This window comes from Saccopteryx bilineata, chromosome 1, assembly GCF_036850765.1.
Source record: "Saccopteryx bilineata isolate mSacBil1 chromosome 1, mSacBil1_pri_phased_curated, whole genome shotgun sequence".
NCBI lineage: Eukaryota > Metazoa > Chordata > Mammalia > Chiroptera > Emballonuridae > Saccopteryx > Saccopteryx bilineata.
Genome location: NC_089490.1, coordinates 146,916,156 through 146,933,037, shown reverse-complemented (window position 1 = coordinate 146,933,037; position 16,882 = coordinate 146,916,156). Strand labels below are relative to the sequence as shown.

The window sequence follows — 16,882 nt, the reverse complement described above, 5'->3', positions numbered from 1 at the left end:
GGAGAAGTAACCTTGAAAGATTGGTAATATTTTTGATTGTGTTACCTTGAAAGTCTTAATGTTTCTGTGTATCCCCTAGACAAATGTTATAATCTTGTTAATGATTGTGCCATAACATCATGCTCTCCCCTGCCCATGTTTGATCAAGGGTGTATAAACAGCCCCTGAACTATTTTTGTGACTGCACGATTTGGGCCTGCAAATGCCCCGTGTCAGCCATATGTGCCCAGCATATTTAAATTTTTCTCCTTTAATAAAACTCTTCAAAACTTATCTGGACTGAGTGTCTCTACATGAAGTTGATGAAATGAGATACAGTGTCTTTCAGAATCTGGGGTGCAATACTTTATAACAGATATTGCCATCTTTATGATCTGGGTCAAGCTGTGATGTTGAGCACTTAACCTGACTTTTAACAAACTACAACCTGTGGGCCAAAGCTAGCCTACCACCAGTTTTTATAAATAAAATTTTATTAGAACATGGCTATACTCATTGACATATCTTTTGTCGATGGCTGCTTTTGTGCTATGATGAAAGAACTGAGAAGTTATAACAAAACTTGCCTGACTTTGCTTGGGTCTTAGGCTTGTTCTTAAAGGGCAGGGCCTTCTGCAAGGCTTTCAGAATGTGCAGTGAATTAAAATTCTTCTTTTGCTTCACATTAAGCTTATACAGAGAATTCTTGTTGGGCTTTAGTCTGATGTGATGCTGCCCCCCCCCTTTTTTTAACCCATCCTACCTTCAGTCCCTTCAGTGTGCAGAATTTTCAGGCTCAGCTGCGAGCCCAGCTGGAGTTCCTTCAATGACTTTAGCTGCTCAATTTGTTGCAATATAAGAAGAGAGAGTAGGAGTATTTCTCACACCACCATTTTGCTGACATCACTGAATTTGCTATTTCTAAATGTCCTTGTTCTTCCAACATTCTTTAGGCAATTGTGTCTCTAACATATGTGTGTGTAGAAATGGGTGACTATTATGTACACCAATGAGTGAACACTTCTAAGAAACAAATGGGTGACTATTATGAACACCAATAAGTGAACACTTCTAAGAAACCTAGACTTGAGACACTGAGAAATACCATTAAAGGCACTGGGGTGGATAAGCCCAAGTGTGAAGACTTTACTGTTTAAATCCCAACAATGGACACAGAGCTGGATATTCATTTACTTGATTTTTTAAATCCCATTTTCTTTTTCAAAAGTTATCCAGGCTACATTGGACAACAAAATCTAACATATGTCTCAGAACTTTTTCTAATGGGTTTGTCAGATGATCTGGAACTTCAGCATTTGCTGTGGGCTCTTCCTGTCCATGTACCTGGTCACCATGTTGTAGGATACGCACCAGAAGGTCCTAGCCTGAGATTGTGTGCCTGCCACTCCTGAAGAGGGAGGGACCCATGTCCTCATCACACACAGGCAGGAAAGGGCCAGCTGTTCCATCTGTCCTCCTCAATCATGGTCCAGCAGAGATGCAGCTGAGCCCAGTAAATTTTGTGGGAGATCATGATGGGAGAAGGAATTGTTCACAGCATTATTTCCTCCTCAAAAAGACAAACAGGACAGTTGGGATAGATAGATATGAGGGCAGCAATATAGAAAATTTTAGAACAGAGCCCTCTGAAGTTTGTGTTCTTGGTTCTGGTGTCAGGGATGAGGATTCTCATTCAGAGTTCTATTTCCATCCTCAGTGGTTCTGGCTTTGGTTGGTGTCTTCCTCACCAGAGCAGAAAACAGGTCTATTTAAGCTTTTCCTGAACACTTCAAAATAATCATGTAGGTGATAATGATGAGGATAACATTAACCATTACAACATGAATTTTAATTGAGGACTTCTTAACTGCCAGCCTCTGATGTATGTGTTTTATGTATTTTGTTGAATTTCATCTGCATAATTTCTCCAAAACTGGAAGTGCAAACATTATTATTTTACATAAAAGGAAAGGAGAATAACATTTTATGTAACTTGTACCAGGTGATAAAGTATTGATAGAAAGAATTGAAGCCAGGTTTGAATCTGGGCTGTTTGACTCCAGACACAAGGTACCTCACCAGTCTCCTGCAAATCAAAACAGTCATTTCATTTTTCTGTCAGTCCTGACCAGAGTGTTGTGCTCACTACACTCTTCCCTAAGGAGTGTTCTGGTAGACTACAGTGGAGAGCAGTAGGTAGCTTTTGTTGCATCAACTATATCGATAGATAGCATGGCTGAGATCACAGGCAAAGGTCATAGAATTGGCACAGAATAATTTAGGGCAGATCTCTCTCTTGTCCTTGCTTTTGGATTTCATTTCAACTGTCCACTTCTCCCTCCATTCTAATAATCAACCTATTAAATTTCAAACAGAGACAAAATCAGAGTCTAGGAGTTTAATCCTATTGAGGATACAGCAAACAGTTAAACAATGTACCGGGGATATAGCCATGGTTAAGATCTCTGTATCTCTACTTAAAGCTTTCAGGAAGTCTGTGCACTGTAAAGTATGTGCATGAGACTTCCTAGACTGACAACTTAATTTTGAATCCTGTCTGTTCCACTTAGTAGTTGTGTGCTGTGGAGAAAGCTCTTAGTATCTTTAAAACTTGGGATTGTCCTCTGAGTTGATTCCTAATTGACACAGCTTCACTGAGTAGAGATTAAACCCATAATGGATGCCTTCGATGTAAAACATGTGTGATGGATACATAAAGAATCATTTACAGCAAAATGGTGGGATCTTGATAACATTATACGAAGTGAAATAAGTAAATCAGAAAAAACCAGGAACTGCATTATTCTATACGTAGGTGGGACATAAAAGTGAAACTAAGAGACATTGATAAGAGCATGGTGGTTACGGAGGGAGGGGGGAGAGGGAGAAGGAAAGGGGGAGGGGGAGGGGCACAAAGAAAACTAGATAGAAGGTGACAGAGGACAATTTGACTTTGGGTGATGGGTATGCAACATAAGTGAACGACAAGATAACCTGGAGTTGTTATCTTTGAATATATGTATCCTGATTTATTGATGTCGCCCCATTAACAATAAAATTATTAAAAAGAAAAAAAAAGAAAGGGCATAATAAATTTTAGATATTTTATTACTAATAATGATAATGTTGATTCTCATGTTATTTGGCTTAAGCATCTGGTAACCTGAATTAAGGTTTACTTACTTCACTGATATGACATTTTATTTTTGTTTATACAAGTACATACTTAGGATGTGGAATAAAATGACTGAGTTTTATTTATTTCTTATCTCCTACCCAAAGCCGATTCAGAGACATAGCTCAGATAGATGATAATAAATCTCCAGAAAAAAATCTCAATTACATGGAAACCTTGGAGCAAAATGACAGAGAATTCAAAATTGAAGTTTTAATAATGCTCAATGAGATACCAGAAAACACAAAAGGGGCATCGACAACAAATGATCTCAGTTAAATAGGGAATAGACTCATCTATTTTTTATAGAAACAAAGTAGGCAATACATATTCCTAAATTAGGGCAGTTAGGTCTATAAGACAGAGTTAGAAAGACTCAATAAATTCAGTACAAGGCAGCAACATCTAAAATGCAAGCTTGCCAGCAGTCAGGAGCACAGAGTATCTGCTTACCATAACACAGCAAAGTCAGAGCAAAAAAAGACAGATTTCCAATAGTGGTGGTCGTTGTCTCAGTGCCCCAGTCACGGCACTACATGGAGTGGGCACCCTGCAGAAATAGGATGCACTTCCACCCAAAATTTAGGTTAGATGTTAAAGCTGAAAATGCCACATATTTAAGACATTTTGAAAAGTGTTCATTCTCTCTGTCTGTAGAGAGCATAGCAGATCTTCTAACCTAGTCAGAAATGGCTTGAGAGGTATGACTCTGAATTGTTTTAGACTGGCTTTCATGGTCATCCAGACAACAGAGTAGAGTATGTATTGCATCTTCTATTCAGCATTTTTTTCTGTATTAATTTTAGAAACTTCTTATCAATTTAAAAGAGAAACTGGGGACTATGCTTGGAATTGCATTTTGTAGAAAATTGGATTTTGTGGAAAAACCTGTATGAAATTGTCATCTTTGTAAAACTGAATCTTCCAGTTGATGAATGCAACATAATTGTCCGTTTCTCTAGGTCTTCCTTAAATTTTTTAGCAGTGGTATAGTCTTAATTGTATAGATATTGAATAAGTTTATTTAATTTATTTCTAGGTATGTAGAAGGTTTTACTTTATAAATATTTGCACTTATTTTTCTTTTAATAATTTTTATTGCATTTATTGGAGTGATGGTTAATAAAATTATTTAGGTTTTATGTGTACTATTCAATAACATATCATCTGAATATTGTGCTAAGTGGTCATTTACATATTATCACCTGTTAGTGCAACAACTTTGGATTTCAAATTGTTTTCATTTATTACTCTGTATAGATGGTTTGACAAAATTTCAGAAGTTTCACCCTCAATGAGTTCTAAATTTAAAATTTTTACTTGAATGCCCTTGATAACATTAAAATATCTTACTATTATTGGATAAAATTTAATTTTATTATGATTTGATGCATCAGATAAAATCATTACAAATGCTGCTGTTTCCAAGTCCTCTATAAGTATTTTGTCACACTAATTTTTAAATTCTGATTTCAAAAGAGCCTCGCATTTTGTCCTGGCACATGAAAATTTTGCATTGTGACACTTTTTCTTTCTTTTTTTTTTTTTTTTTTTTTTTATATATATATAATTTTATTTTTTTAATGGGGTGACATCAATAAATCAGGATACATATATTCAAAGATAACAAGTCCAGGTTATCTTGTCGTTCAATTATGTTGCATACCCACCACCCAAAGTCAGATTGTCCTCTGTCACCTTCTATCTTGTTTTCTTTGTGCCCCTCCCCACCCCCTATCCCTCTCCCATTCCCCCCTCCCCCCCGTAACCACCACACTCTTGTCAATGTCTCTTAGTTTCAGTATTATGTCCCACCTACGTATGGAATAATACAGTTCCTGTTTTTTTCTGATTTACTTATTTCGCTTCGTATCATGTTATCAAGATCCCACCATTTTGCTGTAAATGTTCCGATGTCATCATTTCTTATGGCTGAGTAGTATTCCATAGTGTATATGTGCCACATCTTCTTTATCCAGTCATCTATTGATGGGCTTTTTGGTTGTTTCCATGTCCTGGTGACACTTTTTCAATAGTTACATTGTACAATCCATACTATGAAAACTTTGATTGTAAATTATGGTATGAAATGCAAATGTTCCCTCCATTGCAGCCAACTGTTTTTCATCTTCAGAATAATTTGAAGTTTTAAAAAAACTTGTTACTATACAACTAGAAGCCGATGCAACTAATGATTGCTTATGTTTGTTGATGGTCAAGTGTTTTGTTATTGCTGCTCTGCTCCCAACTGCAATACAAAATTCTTTGCTACAAATATTGTAGAAAAACAATGGTATCTTTCTCTGATATGAGAAACAAAAATTTCTTTTTCAATTTGTCATTGAAATGCCATTTTATCTTTTTTTATTTTTTCATCCCTTAAATAAAATTAAAAATTTAAAATAAAATATAGAGCTACATGAACGATGCAAGCACATTAGGAACTAAAAATGTTACATCATGGTAAGTGAATTTTTCAAAAGCTATATTAACAAAACTAAAAAAAAAAAAAATTAATTAATTAACAAAACTAAATATCAAATAAAACCAGTAATTTGGAGTGATATTTAGGTGTATTTATCATTTTCTAATTTAAAAAGTCTGTTTTATGCAACTATTTAATCAAAATGTGTTATTTTTTTTAATAATTTTATTTTTTTAAGGGGGCGACATCAATAAATCAGGATACATATATTGAAAGATAACAAGTCCAGGTTATCTTGTCTTTCAATTATGTTGCATACCCATCACCCAAAGTCAGATTGTACTCTGTCATCTTCTTATCTAGTTTTCTTTGTGCCCCCTCCCCCCATAACCAACACACTCTTATCAATGTCTCTTAGTTTCAATTTTATGTCCCACCTACGTATGGAATAATGTAGTTCCTGGTTTTTTCTGATTTACTTATTTCACTTCGTATCATGTTATCAAGATCCCACCATTTTGCTGTAAATGATCCGATGTCATCATTTCTTATGGCTGAGTAGTATTCCATAGTGTATATGTGCCACATCTTCTTTATCCAGTCATCTATTTATGGGCTTTTTGGTTGTTTCCATGTCCTGGCCACTGTGAACAATGCTGCAATAAACATGGGGCTGCATAGGTCTTTATGTATCAAAGTTTCTGAGTTTTTGGGGTATATACCCAGTAGAGGGATTGCTGGGTCATAAGGTAGTTCTATTTTCAGTTTTTTGAGGAACCACCATACTTTCTTCCTTAATGGTTGTACTACTTTACATTCCCACCAACAGTGAATGAGGGTTCCTTTTTCTCCACAGCCTCTCAAACATTTGTTATTACCTGTCTTGTTAATAATAGCTAATCTAACAGGTGTGAGGTGGTATCTCATTGCAGTTTTGATTTGCATTTCTCTAATAACTAAAGAAGATGAGCATCTTTTCATATATCTGTTGGCCATCTGTACTTCTTCCTGGAAGAAGTGTCTATTCATGTCCTCTTCCCATTTTTTTATTGGATTGTTTATTTGTTTGTTGTTGAGTTTTATGAGTTCTTTGTATATTTTGGATATTAGGCCCTTATCTGAGCTGTGGTTTGAAAATATCATTTCCCATTTAGTTGGCTTTCTGTTTATTTTGTTATCAGTTTCTCTTGCTGAGCAAAAACTTCTTAGTCTGATGTAGTCCCATTCATTAATTTTTGCCTTCACTTCTCTTGCCATTGGAGTCAAATTCATAAAATGCTCTTTAAAACCCAGGTCCATGAGTTTAGTACCTATATCTTCTTCTATGTACTTTATTGTTTCAGGTCTTATGTTTAGATCTTTGATCCATTTTGAGTTAATTTTAGTACAGGGGGACAAACTGTAGTCCAGTTTCATTCTTTTGCATGTGGCTTTCCAGTTTTCCCAGCACCATTTATTGAAGAGGCTTTCTTTTCTCCATTGTGTGTTGTCGGCCCCTTTATCAAAAATTATTTGACTATATATATGTGGTTTTATTTCTGGACTTTCTATTCTGTTCCATTGGTCTGAGTGTCTACTTTTCTGTCAATACCATGCTGTTTTGATTGTTGTGGCCCTATAATATAGTTTGAAGTCAGGTATTGTAATATGCCCCCAGCTTCTTTCTTTTTCTTTAGGATTGCTTTGGCTATTCGGGGTTTTTTATAGTTCCATATAAATCTGATGATTTTTTGTTCCATTTCTTTAAAAAATATCATTGGAATTTTGATGGGAATTGCATTACATTTGTATATTGCTTTGGGTAATATGGCCATCTTGATTATATTTATTCTTCCTAACCAAGAACAAGGAATATTCTTCCATCTCATTATATCTTTTTCAATTTCTCTTAACAATGGTTTATACAATAGTTTTCATTATATAAGTCCTTTACATTCTTTGTTATGTTTATTCCTAAGTATTTTTTTGTTGTTGTTGCAATTGTGAAGGGGATTATTTTTTTAAGTTCGTTCTCAGTTGTTTCATTGTTGGCATATAGAAAGGCTATTGACTTCTGTATGTTAATTTTGTATCCTGCGACCTTACTGTATTGGCTTATTGTTTCTAGTAGTCTTTTTGTGGAGTTCTTCAGGTTTTCGATGTATAGGATCATATCATCTGCAAAAATTGATACCTTTACTTCTTCTTTTCCGATATGGATGCCTTTTATTTCTTTGTCTTGTCTGATTGCTCTGGCTAGAACTTCTAGTACCACATTAAATAAGAGTGGAGAGAGTGGACAACCCTGTCTAGTTCCTGATTTAGGGGGGAAAGCCTTCAGTTTAGTGCCATTTAATATGATGTTAGCTGATGGTTTATGATATATGGCCTTTATCATGTTGAGATATTTTCCTTCTATACCCATTTTGTTGAGAGTCTTAAACATAAAATTGTGTTGTAGTTTATCGAAAGCCTTTTCTGTGTCTATTGATAAGATCATGTGGTTTTTGTTCTTTGTTTTGTTGATATGGTGTATTACGTTAACCGTTTTACATATGTTGAACCATCTTTGAGATTCTGGGATGAATCCCACTTGATCATGATGTATTATTTTTTTAATATGTTGTTGTATTCGATTTGCTAGTATTTTGTTTAGTATTTTAGCATCTGTATTCATTAGAGATATTGGTCTGTAGTTTTCTTTCTTTGTGCCATCCTTGCCTGGTTTTGGTATGAGGGTTATGTTGGCCTCATAAAATGTGTTTGGAAGTATTGCTTCTTCTTCAATTTTTTGGAAGACTTTCAGTAGAATAGGAACCAAGTCTTCTTTGAATGTTTGATAAAATTCACTGGTATAGCCGTCAGGGCCTGGACTTTTGTTTTTGGGGAGGTTTTTAATGGTTTTTTCTATTTCTTCTCTACTAATAGGTCTTTTTAGGCTTTCTGCTGCTTCTTGACTCAGTCTAGGAAGGTTGTATTGTTCTAGGAATTTATCCATTTCTTCTAGGTTGTTAAATTTAGTGGCATAAAGTTTTTCATAGTATTCTACAATAATTCTTTGTATATCTACGGTGTTTGTGGTGACTTCTCTTTCATTTTGGATTTTGTTTATATGAGTTTTTTCTCTTTTTTTCTTGGTAAGTCTTGCCAAGGGTTTGTCAATTTTGTTGATCTTTTCAAAGAACCAGCTCTTTGTTCTATTAATTTTTTCTATAGTTTTACTGTTCTCTATTTCATTTATTTCTGCTCTGATTTTTATTATCTCCTTTCTTCGGCTGGTTTTGGGTTGTCTTTGTTCTTCTTTTTCTAGTTCCTTAAGGTGGGAAGTTAAGTGGTTCACTTGGGCTCTCTCTTGTTTGTTCATATATGCCTGAAGTGATATGAACTTCCCTCTTATCACTGCTTTTGCTGCATCCCATAGATTCTGATATGTCGTATTGTCATTTTCATTAGTCTGTATGTATCTTTTGATCTCTGCACTTATTTCTTCTTTGACCCATTCATTTTTTAAAAGTATGTTGTTTAGTTTCCACATTTTTGTGGGATTTTTTTCCCTCTTTTTTGCAGTTGAATTCTAGTTTCAAGGCTTTATGATCAGAAAATATGCTTGGTACAACTTCGATTTTTCTGAATTTGCTGATGTTGTTTTTGTGGCCCAACATATGGTCAATTCTTGAGAATGCTCCATGTACACTGGAGAAAAATGTATACTCAGTCACTTTGGGATGAAATGTCCTGTAGATGTCTATCATATCCAGGTGCTCTAGTGTTTTGTTTAAGGCCACTATATCTTTTTTGATTCTCTGTTTGGATGACCGATCTAGAGCCGTCAGCGGTGTATTGAGTTCTCCAAGTATGATTGTATTTTTATCAGTTTTTGTTTTAAGGTCAATAAGTAGCTGTCTTATATATTTTGGTGCTCCTTGGTTTGGTGCATATATATTAAGAATTGTTATGTCTTCTTGATTCAGTGTCCCCTTAGCCATTATGAAATGGCCATTTTTGTCTCTGAGTACTTTTGCTGTCTTGTAGTCAGCATTATCAGATATGAGTATTGCTACGCCTACTTTTTTTTTTTGGATGTTATTTGCTTGGAGTATTGTTTTCCAGCCTTTCACTTTGAATTTGTTTTTATCCTTGTTACTTAGATGAGTTTCCTGTAGGCAGCATACAGTTGGATTTTCTTTTTTAATCCATTCTGCTACTCTGTGCCTTTTTATTGGTGAGTTTAATTCGTTTACATTTAGTGTAATTATTGACACTTGTGAGTTCCCTATTGTCATTTTATAGATTGTTTTTTGTTAGTTTTGTGTCTTGTTTGATCCTTCTCTTTCATTTTTCTATCTTTTGTTTTTATTTGGTTGTATTCCATACATCTTTCCTCTGTTGCTATCTTTTTTATCTCATGTGCTTCTGTGGTGGTTTTTTCAATGGTGGTTACTTTTAAGTAATGAAAAGGGTTCCTATTCTGTTCATTGTAGTGCACTATTTTGTGAGTACTTTTGTGCTCCATTGTCCTTTGCTACTGTTAATCTCCATCCTCTCCCCCCCCCTTTCTTTTTGTTGTTGTCACAGTTTAAATTTGGTTTTATTGTGTTCTTTTTGGAGCTTTTACTTGTGGCTTTGGTTTTTTTTTTTTTGTTCTTTGTATCTGATTGGAGAACCCCCTTTAGTAATTCCTGGAGTGGGGGTTTTCTGATGATAAATTCCCTCATCTTTTCTGTATCTGTGAATGTTTTTAAAATGTGTTATTAATAGATATGGATTCAGCCTGACCTGTGGTGGTGCAGTAGATAAAGCATCTACCTGGAATGCTGAGGTCACCAGTTTAAAACCCTGGGCTTGCCTGGTCAAGGCACATATGGGAGTTGCTGTTTCCTTCTCCTCTCCCCTTCTCTCTCTCTCTCTCTCTCTTTTTCTCTCTCCCTTTCCTCTCTAAAATGAATAAATAAAATCTTAAAAAAAATAGATATGGTTTCAGCTTAGATTTCCATTTTAAAACTCAAATTTTGAGAAAATATTTGTAAATAAAATTATACATATTTGTAAATAATTAAATAGATAATGAATTAATAATAAAATGTGAATTGTGCTTACCTGTCTATGATTGAATATTCACTGAGAAAGAAATAATCATGCCTTACCTGGCAGTGGCATAGTGGTAGAGCATCAGACTGGTATGCCGAGGACCCAGGTTCGAGACCCCGAGGTTGCCAGCTTGAGTGCAGACTCATCTGGTTTTAGCAAAGCTCACCAGATTGGACCCAAGGTTGCTGACTTGAGCAAGAGGTTACAAAGTCTGCTGAAGGCCTGTGGTCAAGGCACAAATGAGAAAGCAATCAATGAACAACTAAGGTGTCACAACAAAAAAACTGATGATTGGTGCTTCTCATCTCTCTCTGTTCTTGTCTGTCTGTCCCTATCTATCCCTCTCTGTGACTCTCTCTGTTTCTGAAAAAAATAAAATAAAATAAAATAATAATCATGGGTCTACAGTGTCACGTGTGCTATATCATGTTTCAGTAAGAAGTATGCAAAGCCATATTCACGCTCAGTATATTGCGTGCTCTCTCAAGGTCTCCTGTGTGGAGTGCATGTATCTCATAATTGCATCTTGCCGCACTGTACTGATCCTTGACAAATTATTATGTCAAATACAAATACGTCACATCACATACAATAGATGGACTCTGTGTTGATTGAATACAGACATTTACAGATTAGTCTTACAATATCAAAAAATAGGACATGTAGGAAGACACTTTTTGAGGGAGGACAAACTTATAAAAGAAGGACTGTACTCCCTAAAGGAGGATGATTGGTCACCTTATTTATAAAGAGGGAGAAAAAATGGGAGGATAAGGGAAACCAGAACAAAGAAATCCAAAAGAGGGGATTGAGAGTACTTTGCTGAGGTGACACAGCACTGTTGAGATAACTGATGAAGGCTACACATCTTTCAGAGCTGGTCTTTCTGAACGTTGGAGTTCATTCTCTCCCTTAGTTGTTACATGAATTAAATCTAGCAAGTAATTTATAAATTAAGATTTTTTTTTTTTTTTATGTAACAAGTTTCCGCAGATTCCCACAGTCAAGCGGCCCTTTTTGACCTTGAGCAAGCAGGAACCAGAAGTGCAAGCCTCAGCACAGTGGGAGTGAGGATGAGGGTGGGGGTTGATGATTATTCTTTCTGCTGGATGTTAAACCTGGTGTGTGTCAGCTGGAGGGGAACAGGCCTTTTAACTGTAATAAGAACTTAGCCAGAGGTGAAAGTACAGGATTGATTATACACATTTGATTTGTTACAGAAAACATAAGTGTGATTACCAAAACTAGTAATATTGTATTATGGCTATAAAAGAAACAAACTGAATTTAGTAAGTTAAAGGCTTACTGCTATAAATTCATTTTGTTAGTAGATTCTTATTTAGCTCTATTGTAGTGTTGGGAACCAAAATATAAACAGGGTATTTTTACAATCTGGATATCTTGGGGACAAAGGTGCTGGGCCTAAACCCCCACCCACCTCACCTGCCTAGTTAACAGAGCTTTACCTGATTCTCACATGTCCCACCCATGTTCTCTGGAAGAGACTGGAAGCTAGTTTCTTATTGGTGTAAAGTTAGATTTAAATGGTATGGTGAAAGTTGTCTTTGAGTTGTCTTGGAAACAATTGAATTGCTAATAGACCACTATTTTTCCCTGAATAAAAACGGATGCTTCCCTGAAAGCAGCCATGTTACAGCTCAGGAACAGTAGAGACTGTTTGCCGTGCCATCCTCCTGAACTCATCTGTATGTATATATTTTTAAGTCTCCGTCTATCATTTATTTAATTTCATACCTTTTCCCATTTGAAGACCCTGTAATAGACTCATCATGGCTGTACCACGACAATTGGCACCCAACATGGGCACAAATAAGGGAAAACAGAGGTAAAAGAACTCCCCCAGAAGTGAGCACACAAAGTAAGTATAAAGCTTTTAGAGAGTGAAGGTTTTAAGTACAGTGTGGGGGAGAGTATAGTAATAAAGTAATTTGGGAGTAAATAACCATGGGACAAATAGGTTCAAAAGTGAGGAACCTTTTTATTTTTGTACAAATGTTTTTATTTGAGAATAAGTTGTTTGATTAGAATGAGGTAGAAACAGAGGAATGTAAATATGAGAAGAACTTAGAGTCTGAAAATAACTTGGGAGATGAGCCCAAGGTCTTTGTCTCAGATCCTTTGGAAACCTGCTCCAACAAGCTTTGGATAAAGCTTGAGATGCAGAGGAAGAAATGAAGAAATTCAGCAATATTAGGCAAGGTCCTAGTGAGCAATATCAAGAATTTGTTTCATGGCTGATTCCCAAAGTTGAAAGAATAGTGGTAGAAAAAGAAGTTTATATCAGAATATGTACTGATATTAGGCTTTCTTACATGGAAGGCCTTGCTTTTGCCACAGGCATTAAGGCAGGAATTCCAGGGTATTTTGATAAAAGGCAAAGCAAACAAAAAAAGGAAAGTCAGGGAAATATTTATGCCAGTGGATCTTGTTTCCAATGCAGGGAGTTGAGGCATTTTGCTAGAAACTGCCTTGCTCCCCCCAAATATTATCCTCGGCCTCTTTTTGGAGACTAGATGGCTCCTAAGGATCCAGACCTTTGCCCACATTGTGGGAAAGGGAAACACTGGGTGAACTAGTGTAAGTCTAGATATAATGCCGAGGGGTAAAGAATTCAGAGAAGCTGCGGAGACTATGTCTCCCTTGTGCCCAAGCAGCTGCCAGCACAGCCTGGCCATGGTCCCCTCTTGGAAGCACAGGCGGCCACTTGCACAGGCAGTGAAGGAGGCATGTCCCACGGACATGCGTGGTAGGAAGAGACATTTTGCAGAGGCCTCGTGGGCCAGGTGTGCAGCGCAGCCTCCTGTGCTGGAATGTGCGGTTCCTGAGAGCTCATGTACAGCAGCAGCAACAGAGGAGGCGCCACTGAGGCCCTGGGCCCCAGATCCTGGTGGCCATGGGGGTGGCGGAGTGGCAGCTCTATGGCAGGCTGACCTTTGTGTGAGTGGGGCATGGCTCTGCCCAGGAGGCCCAGCCCCAGGAGAGGGGCGGAAAAGTATTCCTCTCCCAGATAAGCTAAACCTGCCTTTTGGCAGGGGTTGAAATGGAGAGATTTCGGCTGCCAGTTGTAGCAGCTGTTAGAATTTAAGAATAATTAGAAGGCTGAGATGCTTTTTAAAGTTGTGTTATTCTCTGGTTTTCTTTAGTAAATAAAAAAACTTAAGAGTTTGGGGAAATTACAGCTTTTTCTCATTATTCTCTCTCTAAACTTATTTTATTTCTTTCCTGTTCTATGCCTGAAAAGAGGGTGAAGGGAATGCCTGTTTGGATATGGCTAAACAGATTCTCATAAATGGCCATTCTTGAAACTTTTTGAGAGAGTTCTGTTTAGTTTCTATCCTTTATGTTCCTATCAAAATAGCCCTGCATAAAGATCAAGCAGGCCACGTTCTAATCTCGAAAAACCCGGGTTTCTCTCTAATTTGTCTGATTTTTCTTTGTCTGATTCTTGTTTGTGTTTGGTCTTTGTTTAATGTTGTCTAAATGTGATTTTTTTTAAGTTCTTGCATGCAAAAATTGGATATGCCAGCTCTAACATTATAAAAATATTATCCCTACAAATCTACAATTTTAATTGGAACAAGTAAAGTGCACTCATTTAAATTTAAATAGAATGGAATGTGGATCCTAAAGACTTGCAAATTTTGGCTAAACTGCTTCAAACTTCAGGCTGCTTGCTGCAGCTGCAAAGCTTGAGGCAGAGTAGATTTACCTAACAAAGGTGTACATTTTTTTTAATATAGGAAAACAATGAAAGCCACATTAAAATTTTCCAGCTTTTATATACTCTTTAAATTGCTTGTTAATTAATGGGGTAGAAATGTTTTAATAAGTATAGACAGTTACTTGAAAATATATTTACTATATTTTGTTAGAGGTTAACATAAAGACAAGTATTTCTTACAATTTTTGAGGTTAAGGTATTATAAAGTGTGCTCAACAAATGCTTAAAGGTCAATTGTAAATAATATTTAAAAAGGGGGTGGGGAGTCATATCCTAGAACTCCTGCAAATCTTTTTTATCATGCTTTTTATTAAAAAAAATTTCTTTTGAATGCTGATGTACAGGGTTATTTAGCAGCTGACAGATTCTGGAATCCTACAGGAGACACAAAACCTCTTTCTCCTGCAAACTTCTACACTCGTTCATTTGATCCAGCTAATGCTGTTTTGTCTTTTTCCAATCAGTTCCAGAAATATGGAAAAAGTTTATATAGGCAGATTTGGGCCCTCAAGCCCCTCAGCAAGATCTTCTGAGCATGACTTTTAAGATTTATAATAACCAAGAGAGGAACAGAAAAGGCAAATAGAGCCCAAAAAGATATCAGGCAAAGTAGCAGCTCAAAGTCTCCAATGCTCTAAAGGGGCCTCATAGGACTCCATCTGGGCCCTGCTTCAAGAGTGGAAAAGGTCATTAAGCTAAGGCCTGCCAGGCTTCTCAGCTCCCACCAGAGACATGCCTTTGCTGTGAGGAAAAAGGGACACTGAAAGGTAAGATGCCCCCTTACTCCTCGAAGGGAGGTTTCAGTCTCTTCCAGCCCTGCTACAGCTATCTGTGACTTGACCTTGCCCAGCCTGCTGAGACTTGCCACTGAAGGCTAAAGGTGCCCAGGCCCATTGGCCCCATCTCATGTCACCATGGACGAGCCTAGGGTATCTCTTCCAAATACCAGGTAAACTGATCTCATTTCTTCTAAACACAAGGGCCACTTACTATGCCTTGCCTGAGTATTTGGGTATTATTTATCCCTCAAAGATCTCTGTGATGAGTATTGATAGTCCTATTTTCTGCTGTTTTGTTGGATGTATAGTATCTCCTTTATTCCTCTTGTCTCAATGCCCCATGCCTATTTTAGGCTGGGACTTGCTCCTAATTTAGATGAATTTACCTGTGCCACCCAGCATAGTGTATCCCAAGGTTCTCTTCACCACACCATGGTTGCAGAGCTCCAGGGAAAGGCACCATAAGTTCATCACTCTAGTTTAAAGAAAATGGAAAATTCATCTCCATACGTGCTGCAGATGGTTTTTCCAGTCTACCTGAATCATTACCAGCTAAAAGCAGTGGTCATTGGGACTTGTACTCTAGCTTTAAAGTGTGGAAATGTGACCATAACTCCAGTGCCTTGTGGACCTTGTGGACTTTTCCTGAATGTGTGTGACTCCTGCTTTTTGGGACAGTTCTCAGACTGAAGTGGGGTTGGGTTACATTTACAAATAATATGAAGTGGTGATGGTGTCAACATAGACTTGGTGAAATTACATTAACATGTTAAGGACATTTAAGACTAAGAATTTTATTTTAGATCCTGTTGTATTAGTTAAGATTTTGCTTGATAATCTAATAAGCTTTATTCACTTCATTGTATAAGGACACTTGTTATAGTATCTGTTAGCATTGGCTATTTTAATTTTGTTGTTTATTTTATATTTTTCTAGTCTGCCTCCAAAGTGGAACATGGGAATTCAGATAAATATGAATCACAGCACACAAATTGAAGTTTTAAAAAATACAAAAGGGGAATCTGTTGGGGACTGAAATATAAACAGGGTATTTTTACAATCTGGATATCTTGGGGACAGAGGTTCTGGGCCCAACCCCCCACCTCATCTGCCTAATTAACAAAGAGCTATATCTGATTCTCACTTGTTCCACCCATGTTCTCTGGAAGAGACTGGAAGCTAGTTTCTTATTGGAATAAAGTTAGATTTAAATGGTATGGTGGTGGTTGTCTTGGGAACAATTGAATCGCTAATAGGCTATGTTTTTCCCTGAATAGAAACAAATGCTTCCCTGGGAGTAGCCATGTTATGGCTCAGGAATAGTAGAGACTGTTCACCGTGCCACTCTCCTGAACCCATCTTTATGTATATATCTTTAAGTCTCTGTCTATCATTTATTTAACTCCATACCTTTTTCTGTTTGAAGACCCCATAATAGACTCATCATGGCTGGACCACGACATTGTAGGGCTAGTTACATCTATATCAGTAATGTGTAACACAGTATATTTATTCTTAAATACATCCTATTATTAACATTAAAATTAACAAGTCTTCAGAGACTGGGATAATATGGACCAATCTGACTAACGATGAGCTCTGTGAATTAAGCTTTCACTCCACACAACATCAAATAAGCAGCCTGTGTCCTGCAGCCCTTCACTTACTTGTTTCAGTACAGTTAGATCTGTTTGTGTGTCTTCTCTTCCCAGGGT

The 16,882-nt window shown here is 36.8% G+C and overlaps 1 protein-coding gene across 2 annotated transcripts in view; it reads left to right on the top strand.

Moving 5' to 3' along the window:
* LOC136333268 (zinc finger protein 699-like) overlaps positions 1 to 16,882 on the top strand; it is an 89,893-nt gene that overhangs the window by 38,484 nt on the left and 34,527 nt on the right. The window contains exon 7 of one of the 2 annotated variants that reach the window (XR_010731000.1): positions 10,768 to 11,029. The exons of the other annotated variant lie outside the window; for it this stretch is intronic. The gene's annotated coding sequence lies outside the window, so the exon portion shown is untranslated. Of the gene's footprint in view, positions 1 to 10,767; positions 11,030 to 16,882 lie in introns of those variants that run through there. 2 annotated transcript variants of the gene reach the window in all.